This window comes from Pongo pygmaeus, chromosome 11, assembly GCF_028885625.2.
Source record: "Pongo pygmaeus isolate AG05252 chromosome 11, NHGRI_mPonPyg2-v2.0_pri, whole genome shotgun sequence".
Classification (NCBI taxonomy): Eukaryota; Metazoa; Chordata; class Mammalia; order Primates; family Hominidae; genus Pongo; species Pongo pygmaeus.
The window spans coordinates 72,307,105-72,317,902 of record NC_072384.2 but is presented as its reverse complement, the minus strand read 5'-3'; the positions used below and the strand labels follow the sequence as shown (position 1 = coordinate 72,317,902).

The window sequence follows — 10,798 nt, the reverse complement described above, 5'->3', positions numbered from 1 at the left end:
CAGCATTTTTGGCTGCTTTTCTCTTGGAAGCACCTGCCAATTAAAAAAAAAAAAAAAAGGCAGTTAGGAGGCAGAGAAGCTGAGCAGAGCTTTTGGTAGATTAATGGGGTAAGCGAGACAATTGTAGTTCAGGGTCTAACAATGAAAGGGGCCCTGGCAAATCCCTCTGTTTTTTTGTTTTGTTTTGTTTTGTTTTTAAACAAAGTCTCGCTCTGTTGCCCAGGCTGGAGTGCAATGGCACGATCTCGGCTCACTGCAACCTCCGCCTCCCGGTTTCAAGCAATTCTTCTGCCCCAGCCTCCCGAGTAGCTGGGATTACAGGCATCCCGCCATCATGCGCCGCTAATTTTTTGTATTTTTGTAGAGACGGGGTTTCACCATCTTGGCCAGGCTGGTCTTGAATTCCTGACCTCAGGTAATCCGCCCGCCTCAGCCTCCCAAAGTGCTGAGATTACAGGCATGAACCACTGCGCCCGGCCATCCCTCTATCTTTAGGTTGGAACCCACAAGCAATACACCCTAGGAACAGAGGTGAATTAAAATAAGCCAATCGTCTTTGAGTCATCCCAGTCCTTCACTTAAATCAAATTCACTTGTATTACCAGCGCCCCTAACCTAGTCCTTGGCCCTAAGCACATGTAAATCCTTTTTGGAGGAAGATAACATACCCAGTGAAAATATTTTCAAAATTAAGGAGACATAGTAACATTGTCAACAAACCAACACTAAGAATATTGTCACCAAAAGATATATACTAAACGCAATACTAAAGGGAATCCTTCAGGCAAAGTGTATTCAGCTAAAACAGACATATGTAAGTACATCTAAATGAACTGTCTCTTAAAATAATAAGCATTTCTAGAGGTAAAAAGGAACATCTCATAATAATAAAGAGCTCAATTCACCAAGAACATAGAACTATTCTAAATGTGCATGTATCTAATGATAGACTCAAAATATGTAAAGCAAAATTAACAGAACTAGAAGTAGAAATAGAACCCTCATGTTCCAAAATGAAAAATGAAAATAAAACAGGATAAACTAGTTAGCAGCTCTTTTGGATTCACAGACTCTGGAAAGAGAAAACCACAGACTGCTCCAACAAGTAGCCTTACCCATGTACCAAACAAGTTATCCTGGGTACCTGGGCTTACAAATCTTCACCAGTTCTTGCCCAGATTCTAACTCTGACTCCTGCATCAACCATCCCACGACTAACTCCACTCCAACAAACTTTATAAAACCCAAATACTCAGGCGACTCAGGGAATTCATTTGACTGATTCATTCGGACAGTTGCCCACTGTCTGAGAAGTTTTCATTAAGCTCAGCTTATTGTTGTTGTTTTTAATCAAAACATAGTATCTGTTTTTATCAAGACAACATTTTGTGATTACTTTGACACACAAATGTGGATAGAAATATCAGAAGAAACAACACTAACAGAGCAGAAAGTGCTTGTGTCTGGGAAGCAGAATTTGGAGGGTGAGGAAGATGGAACAAGTGGCCGATTTTGTTGTTGTTGTCATAAGCCATGACTTCTAACACTATGTGCATCTGTTACTTTGTACAAATAAAAATTAAATTAAGAAAAAGAAAAAAAGCACATTTAGTTCTTCTGAAATAGAGCAATAATTTTCAGTTAAATTGGTAAATATTTGTGGAGCATCTATTCTGTGCCAAGTGCTGTGCTAGACAGCAGGAAAAGAAACCTGAAAAGACTGAAGTCTAGCCCGAAAATCGGTCGCAATTACCTGAGTCCCACAGAGACTGAGTGGTCTCATGGAATAACAATCCAGTGCACTACTTTTAACTTTTACAATCTGAACAGTAAAAAAAACAAAAACAAAAAACAAAAAAAAAAAACAGACGAGGTCTGTACTCAAAATCAGGTGTCTTCAAAAAAAAAAATACGAACGATTCAGCTGACTACTTGCAGGAACTGAGGAGTTTGTTTCCAAGCACAAACTAACTTACAGCTCAGCTTTGCTGAGAAGCTCTAGTTTTACTCAGTTGAGGTTTCCTGATAATTATTCTCTTGATAAGGAATTTGTTTTCCATGCCATTTATTATGTTTTTGCTGTGCTCAAATGCTGCAAATTTTTATTCTTTCATAGAAAATAGCACATTCATCTTGCCATAAAAAATAGCGTAATTAAATTTCTAGCCACCCAGTTGTAGCAACTAGAAATGAAAGTTTGCTATTATTATGGCTATTATAATTCTTTAATATTTGACTAACAATAGATTCTGGGGACATGAGACATATGTTAATGTGCTTTTGAAATATTTTAAATGCTGCTTAAATATTAAAACATGCATTCTTCCCATAAAATACCAAACGTATAGGGGAGATTTTGAGTCAAGGCACTCTCCTTAAATCTCACCCCCCTTTGCATCTCTGGCATCGGCTTCTCTTACTGTAATGGTTCTCATCCTAGCAGCACATAAAAATCACCTGAGGAGCTTCTAAGAAACAAAAAAGACCAGTACCTGAGACTCTCCTGCAAGAGATTCTCATTTACTTGGTCTTGGGAGGCCCTGGGCATGTGTGTTGTTTAATACCTCCTCACGTGGTTCTAATGTGTAGTCAAGGTTGAGGACCATTGCCTAAAACAGTAGTTCTCAGTGTGGTTCCTAGACCAGCAGCTTCAGCGTCACCTGGGAATTTGTTACCCGTGTGAATGTGGAGGCTTCCCACAGCCCTCCAGAATCAGAAGTTCTGGGGTTGGAGCCCAGTCACCTCTATTTTAACAAGCCCTTCAGATAGTTGTGGTGCACACTCAAGTTCCAACCATTAGGCTTAAAAGAATATAACAGGAATTTTCAAGAGAATGCAGTTAACACATGACAGGGAATATAGGTAGGTGGACTTTCTTCCTGAGGGGCAGGAGGCTCTGTAGTAGTTAGGGTGGAAGACCAGACGTTGCTGAGGAAGGTGCTTTTCTTTTAGGATCAGCTTACCCAGGATGAGTCATACCATGGTGAAGTGAGTCACACTTACAAACCAGCCCAAACTTATGCTGTATTTTCTTGCATGAGAAGAGGGAGATTCTTGGTGGAGAGAAAGAAAGGGGCAGGAAAATGCTCAGAAGTCTAGAGAGCATGAAAATTAGAAACTCTAAATATTTGGTAGAACAAAGTGGGGGATGATTCATGCATACCTCCATGTAGATACACAAAACCAGAACGCAAAATTAAACTGGTTTTAGGAAGTATTTCATCTCGCCCTCTAGGCTTATGCTGATGACTTTTATCTCTGCCATAAAAATTACACAGTAGACTGGGATTTCCTTCAGGAAGACGGGTGGCCATCTCATTGTGGGATTGTACTTCAGAATAAACAAATGCTGACATTTGGATCATTTTCTAGGGTTTCTAGTTTTCCAGTGAGATGCTTCTGACAGTTGCCATGGTAAATCCCTTTGGACACCATTTTAAATTCTCCTCATTGGCAAGTAGCATATGGTGAGGCTACACTGCATTTTTTGCTAAAACCATAGCTGTGGTAACGTGTAATATAAATGAGATACACAGTTCAGCTTCTGTTGATCTGGGCCAGTATCTTAAGCATGGGGAAGTTTCTTCCATCTTCTGAGATAAGGATTACAAATATTTGAAAATGTGTGTAACTGAAATATTACACATATTTATTGACAGATTTGGCCGGGCGCGGTGGCTCACGCCTGTAATCCCAGCACTTTGGGAGGCTGAGGTGGGTGGATCACGAGGTCAGGAGATCGAGACCATCCTGGCTAACACAGTGAAACCCCGTCTCTACTTAAAATACAAAAAATTAGCCGGGCATGGTGGCGGGCGCCTGTAGTCCCAGCTACTTGGGAGGCTGAGGCAGGAGAATGGCGTGAACCCAGGAGGCGGAGCTTGCAGTGAGCAGAGATCGCGCCACTGCACTCCAGCCTGGGCGACAGAGCGAGACTCCATCTCAAAAAAAAGAAAAAAAAAAAAAGATTAATGTCACACTAATTGTTTTTAAGAAGATTCTCAATCTTGGGGAGAACCACATGTAATTATTGGGGTTAATTAACATCTCTAAAATCTCCGAGGACTGTATTTTAACTGGAGACATTTTGAGCTCAGCTTGGATCATAGAGCATCACTGCTCAGCACGTGTATTCTAAAGATAAGGAAGGGAGTTGCCCCATCCATCCTGATTAATATGGCCAGTGGTATACTTGGTGTAATCAACAGCCACATAAGAATTATACTTCTTGAAATGTCAGAGGCTTGATAAAGCTGGATATTTACATGTGAAAATAATGGCAGGAACCTATCTGGATACTTTACCAGCAAATTTAAAATTAAACGTGCCATTTATTATTTGCTATCCCCTGTCGTATGTCTCTGGGACTGTACAAACAGGGTCAATTACAGATCTTGGGGAACTGGTCACAGAATTATTTCTTGACTTAGTGATTTTTGCCCAGTGGGTTTTTGAGTTGGAATTGGCAAATGAGAGAACTAGATTTTCTTAAGGCAGCAAATGGGTAGCATTCACACAAAGGAGCCCTCTCTATTTGGGGTAATGTCATTGCAAGGGTAAGTTGGGAAATATGCTCTCAAACATCTTCCGTAACATATTCACCAGTTTTACAAGCAGAAGTGGATTTATATTAATAAGTAAGTGCTTTTACTAAGGAAACTTAAAAAAATACTAATTGGGATAGAAGCAGAGTAATAAATTAGAATATAGTATATAACTTGTGAATGTTGGTTGATTGGCACAAACATTACCACTTTTTACCTCTCCTTTATATATTACTGATATTCAAAGGTGTGTAACACTTTAGAATAATTTCATACACTACAAGGATCCTATAAGATCATGAATAAGTAGTCTTGTGGAAGATATTGAGAAACTTCATAGGATTCCTTATAAAAGATGTTAACTGGAAAAATTTTAGCAATGCAGAAATATAAAGCAATAAAATTAAATTTACTCTTTCCATAGAAATTGGAAGAATGTGACAGAGTCAGAGTGTATAAATAAAGAGAAAATAAGCTATCAATTAGGATATTATTAAATCCTAATATGTCAGTGATCCTATGTCATCATACTAACGCATATTATGGTCATTATACACTTTCCTTAACAATCAACTTCTCAAACAGATTATGAGAGCAGCTAAATCAAAATGGCCCACAGTCAAAGATGTTCTATAGCCTTTCATCAACACTTTATAGGTTGTTATATAGGATTCTACATCACTAAAAAATTAAAATTAGATGTTAAAAACAGGAGTTGGGTAGTGCATGAACTATATATTGCCACAGAGTTATTGGCCTAAAACAAAACAATTTATTACCTCATTGCTTTTTTGAGTGAGGAGCTCAGGCATAGCTTAGCTGGGTTCTCTGCTTAGGGTCTCACAAGTCAGTAATCAAGGTGCCAGCCAAACTGTGCTCTTATCTGGAGGCTCAACTGGGGAAGAATGCTCTCCTAAGCTTTTTTTTGAGACAGAGTTTCGCTCTTGTCGCCCAGGCTGGAGTGCAATGGTGAGATCTTGGCTCACTGCAACCTCTGCCTCCTGTGTTCGAGGAATTCTCATGCCTCAGCCCTCTGAGTAGCTGGGATTACAGGCACCTACCACCACACCCAGCTAATTTTTGTATTTTTAGTAGAGACGGGGTTTCACCATGTTGGCCAGCCTGGTCACAAACTTCTGACCTCAGGTGATCCACCCGTCTCAGCCTCCCAAAGTGCTGGGATTACAGGCATAAACCACCACGCCCGGCCTCTTCTAAGCTTACTCAGGTTATTGGCAGAATTCATTTCCTTGTAGCTGTAGGACTGAGGGCCCTAGCTTTTTGGTGCCTGGAGAACATCCTCAGCAACCAGGCTATCTGCAGTTCCTCTAAGCCCCCTGTCATTCCTAGAGGCCACCTGCAGTTCCTTGCCACCTGGCTTTTCCCAGCATAAGCACTTCATCAAGCCAGCAAGGAGAGTCTCTAGAGCAGTCTCCTAGTAAGATGGAGGTTTATATAATGCAACATAATTCCAGGAGTGGCATCTATCACCTTTGTCATATACTATTGGTTGGGAGCAAGTCCCAGATCCCATCCATGCTCAAGGAGAGGGGCTTACATAAAGGTTTGAACACTGGAAAGCAGGATATATGGGAGAGTTTAGAGTCTGTCCACTACAGGTAATTTATTTAGCCTGCTTGAGTTTCATTTTCCCCTTCTGCTAAGTGGGAATTGTAATCTCTACCCTATAGACTGTTGTCTATGTTGTGTGCATGACAAGAGGTCAGAACACAGGAACTGGCATGGAGTAGGTCCTCAATACATGAGTTAAGTCTTCTGTCTCGCTCTTTTCCCTCCCTTTCCCTTACAGTGTGACACAGCACAGTATGGCATCCATAGGTTCTTAGAAACTGTGACTTTAAGCAAAATAACATATAACAAAACCAATTTCATCACAGGCTAGTTGATATAAACAAGAGTTAAGTTCCTGTGGTATATTTCTGGTCAAAAAAACATTGTTAAACTTTTTTGTTTGTTTGTTTTTTGAGACAGGGTCTCACTCTGTCACCCAGACTGAAGTGCAGTGGCATCATCTAGGCTCACTGCAGCCTCTGCCTCCTGGGTTCAAGTGCTTCTCCCACCTCAGCCTCCCAAGTAGCTGGGGCTACAGGTGCACACCACAATGCCCAGCTAATTTTTATATTTTTTAGTGGGGATGGGGTTTCACCATGTTGGCCAGGCTGGTCTCGAACTCCTGACCTCAAGTGATCCACCTGCCTTGGTCTCCCAAAGTGCTGGGATTACAGGTCTGAGCCACCATGCCCGGCCTACCAAACTTCTACATAAATACTAAAACACTTCTAATATTAAACATTGAAATAAATGAGAGCTATGTATACATTTAAGAAAGATTAATAAAAACAAGTAAGATAATTATTTACCCAATCATTCTAGTTCAGGACCAAGGGTGGCCAGAGTCTATCCCTGCAGTTCATGGTGCAAGGTGGGAACCAACCCTGGACAAGATGACATTCCATAGCAGGGCACACTCACAGCCACACTCACTCAGACTGGGATGACTTAGACACACCAGTTCACCAAACTAGCACATCTTGAGATGTAGGAAGAAACTTGAATGCCTGGAGAACGCCCACACAGACAGGGAGAGTCTGTGCAAACTCCACACAGACAGTGGTTCCAACAGGAATTGATTTCTTTTTTTTCATCAATGTTATAATGAAACGATGTTGAATGCTATTTGAGGACCTGCTGTATTTCTTTTATTTTCTATTTTCCATTCTTTTTTAGCTCCGTGAAGAAATAAGATTCTAATGGCTTCTGTAAAAACAAAAGGAATGCTACACTCTTAAATGCTTGGGTAGTCTCTTGTGTAACCACATGGACATTGCAGTGGGGCAGTGCAAGAGCCTTACTTAAAGGAAGTGTGAAATGCAGTTCTCTTCCCTCAATGCTATGGATCCTGACGTCTTTACTCTGGAGACTGGGAATTCATTTCCTATGGTGAAGGGTGAGGAAAGAGAAAGAGTAGCTTTCTGCCCTCCCTGTCTCCCGGCCCCATGCCTCTCTGCTATGGTCACCACACGGAGGTGGGATACCCCACACATACACCAAACATTTTTTCGGATATCCTGACTACACAGGAAGCAAAAGGGTATGAGGAGGTTTACTTCTTACATAATGAGGCTTGCTGGGGAGAGCACAGTAGGCTCCCAAGAAGGTCTGAAAATGGACCTTGAGGGAGAGCCAGGAGAGGGGAGCAGCCTTGGCCTTTATTGTAGTTAGGGAGTGGGCTGGGCTAGGCGTTCCTGCATAAGAGAAGAGGACTGTGTGGATTGAGCTTCCTATGGGCACCAAGAGAGGGGAACGTGGGCTTTCTTCTCAGCTTGCTCAGATGTGGAGCAAGAGGGGAAGAGGAAGAGGTGCGGCTCCAGAGCTGTCAGCAGTCAAAATAGAGTCCGATTCTTTATTACAGCTTCAAGGCATAGAAAAACAAAAAGCAGGTTTGTCCTCTCCCCAACTCTGACCCCATCCCATTTGCCATTTGAACTTAAATGGAGCTACTCTGACGCCACAGAAACAAAAAAAATCAAAAACTCATATAGCATCAGATACTAGGTACCTTCTAAGCATTTTACACACACCAAATCATTTAATTTTCACAACAACCCTATGAAGTAGGTATGCTAACATTATTATCACTTTATAGAGAAGAAAACGAAAGCATAGTCAAGTATCTTGCCCAAGGTCACCCGCTCAGTAAATGGCAAAGCCAGAATTCCAGCTTAGACAATAGCACTCAAGCAGATTCTCCTCACCACTCCCACGCTGTGGACTTTTCTGCACGGAGCTGCTGCAGTGACTCATGAGTTTACGAGCCAATGGCTTCCAGCCAGTGTGCCATCAACACTTCCCAGGGCATATGGACATTCTGACTCACGTGTAAAATGTATTTTTCCTAACACCACAGTGATGTGTCAGATGGGGCTGAGCTAGCCACGGGCACAGGAGGTGACAGCAGAACTTGGTGCAAGGGAAGAGGCTCACTGTGGGGTAAGCTGGTCCTCCAGGAGGGTCCAGATTTGACTGAAGCATAAATCTGGTCAGGTAGACAGACACCTCTGTCAAACACTACCCAGTGGGTGCTAAAGGGTGACTTGGAAAACAGAGTGATTACTGTGGATGCTTTTGCAGATTCTGTGAAGCTCTAACTGCAGAAACAACCCAATCTGGTTGAACTTTGTGTAATAAAATGGTGAGTTGGTTTTCAGTTGCCATGGGTGCAAGTTACATAACCTGATTATCCCCAGGTGAACCGAGTGTGCAACCACAGGTGGACCTAAGTGCTCTGACCAAGGAATATGGGGACCAAATTAAATGCAGATGCCACATGGCATGATCCAATCAGATCGCACCCTGGCATCACCTCATGGCAAGATCCAGTCAGATCACAGCTCCCAGCATCACCTCACTGCAAGATCCAATCACTGCATGCCTCAATACCCTCTCCCTATAAGACCTGCCCTAACCCCCAACTTGGGGAGACAGATTTGAGGCAGACTCCTGTCTCTTTGCTCAGCAGCCTGTAATAAACTCTTCTCTCTACAAAAGCCTGGTGCTTCAATGTTTGGCCTTCCATGGCGCATGGGCAAACTGACCCAGTTTGGTTCAGTAATAGGCTATTACACTTAAGGAGTGTGATTCTTGCAGACGTATTTAGTGGCTTGTTTAAGTGAACAGCAAAAAGTTCTAAACTTTGAAAATATGTGACAAACGTACAAAGGTTGTAAACTACTATTATATAATCCCAGAGCCACCAGTACCTTGTATTTGAGCCCTAAAAAATTTTTATTTTTATGGTATATTTCCTCATCAATACCAAAATACATAATTTATATATGGTATAAAGAATAATAAAACCAATTTTCTGTTCTCTTCATACAGGTTAAGACACAGAATATTTCCAGTGCCAGGAAATCTGTGTACTTATCCCTGGACGCATCCCTCTTCACTGCACCAAAGGTTACATAATTCTGAATGCCTATATTGGTTGCCATCAAGCATGGGCAGGCTGATTATGAAGTGTCACTGATGCCTTTTCAAGTGCTCCAATGTAGGATTCTTGGCCAAAGGGGAGAAATCCAGCTTTCTGTTTAAAAAATACACCAAGTTTCTTTACAAGGCTAAACATACTCTTACTATACTATCCAATTCCTTGGTATTTACCCAAAGGAGTTGAAAAATTATGTCCACACAAAAACTACACATGGATGTTTATAGCAGCTTTGTTCATAATTGCCAAAACTTATAAGTAACCAAGATGTCCTTCAGTAGATGAATGAATACATAAACTGTGGTACATCCAGACAATGGAATATTATTCAGTGCTAAAGAGAAATGAGCCATCAAGCCATGAGCAGACATGGAGGAACTTCAAATGCCTCTTACTGAATGAAAGAAACCAGTCTGAAAAGACTAAATATTGTATGATTCCAACTATATGACATTCTGAAAAAGGCAAAACTACGAATATAGCAAAAAGATCAGTGGTTGCCAGGGGTTAGGAGAGAGGGAGGGATGATTAGGCAGAGCACAGAGGATTTTTAGGGCAGTGAATCTATTCTGTAATGATTCTATAATGGTGAATACATGTCATTATACATTTGTCCAAGCCCTTAGAATGTACAAAACCAAGGGGAACTCTAATGTAAATTATGGATTTTGAGTGCTATGTATACTTCTTCATGTCAGATGGGTAATGTGCCAATGTCCTAACAAGGTTTGGGGGCGGCACATCCCACACAGGCACGTGAACACCAAATCATCATGCTTATGAACTACAAAAGGATCGCTTCAGGACGATATTGATGTGTCATTGTAGGCTCATCAATTGTAACAAATGTACCCTATGCTGTGGGATGTTGACAGTTGGGAAGGCTATGCATATATGGGGGCAGAAAGCATATTGGAAGTCTCTTTACCTTTTGCTCAATATTTCTGAGAGCCTAAAAATGCTCTAAAAAATAGTCTGCTTTTAAAAATAAACAGAAAAACCAAGGGTAACTTCACCAGTGTCTTTTTGAGAGGTGAAGCCAGCTGGACTTCCTGGGTTGAGTGGGGACTTGGAGAACTTTTATTTATTTATTTATATTTATTTTTATTATTATACTTTTAGATCTAGGGTACATGTGCACAACGTGCAGTTTTGATACATAGGTATACATGTGCCATCTTGTTTGCTGCACCCATCAACTCATCATTTACATTAGGGATTTCTCCTATCCCTCCCTCAGCCC

At 41.3% G+C, this 10,798-nt stretch overlaps 1 non-coding gene across 1 annotated transcript; it reads right to left on the bottom strand.

Annotated features, from left to right (window-relative positions):
• Positions 1 to 10,247: 10,247 nt before the first annotated feature.
• On the bottom strand, positions 10,248 to 10,351 carry LOC129032280 (small nucleolar RNA U13). Its single transcript, XR_008501293.1, has one exon. It is a non-coding gene; the product is annotated as a small nucleolar RNA U13 (small nucleolar RNA).
• Positions 10,352 to 10,798: the final 447 nt, after the last annotated feature.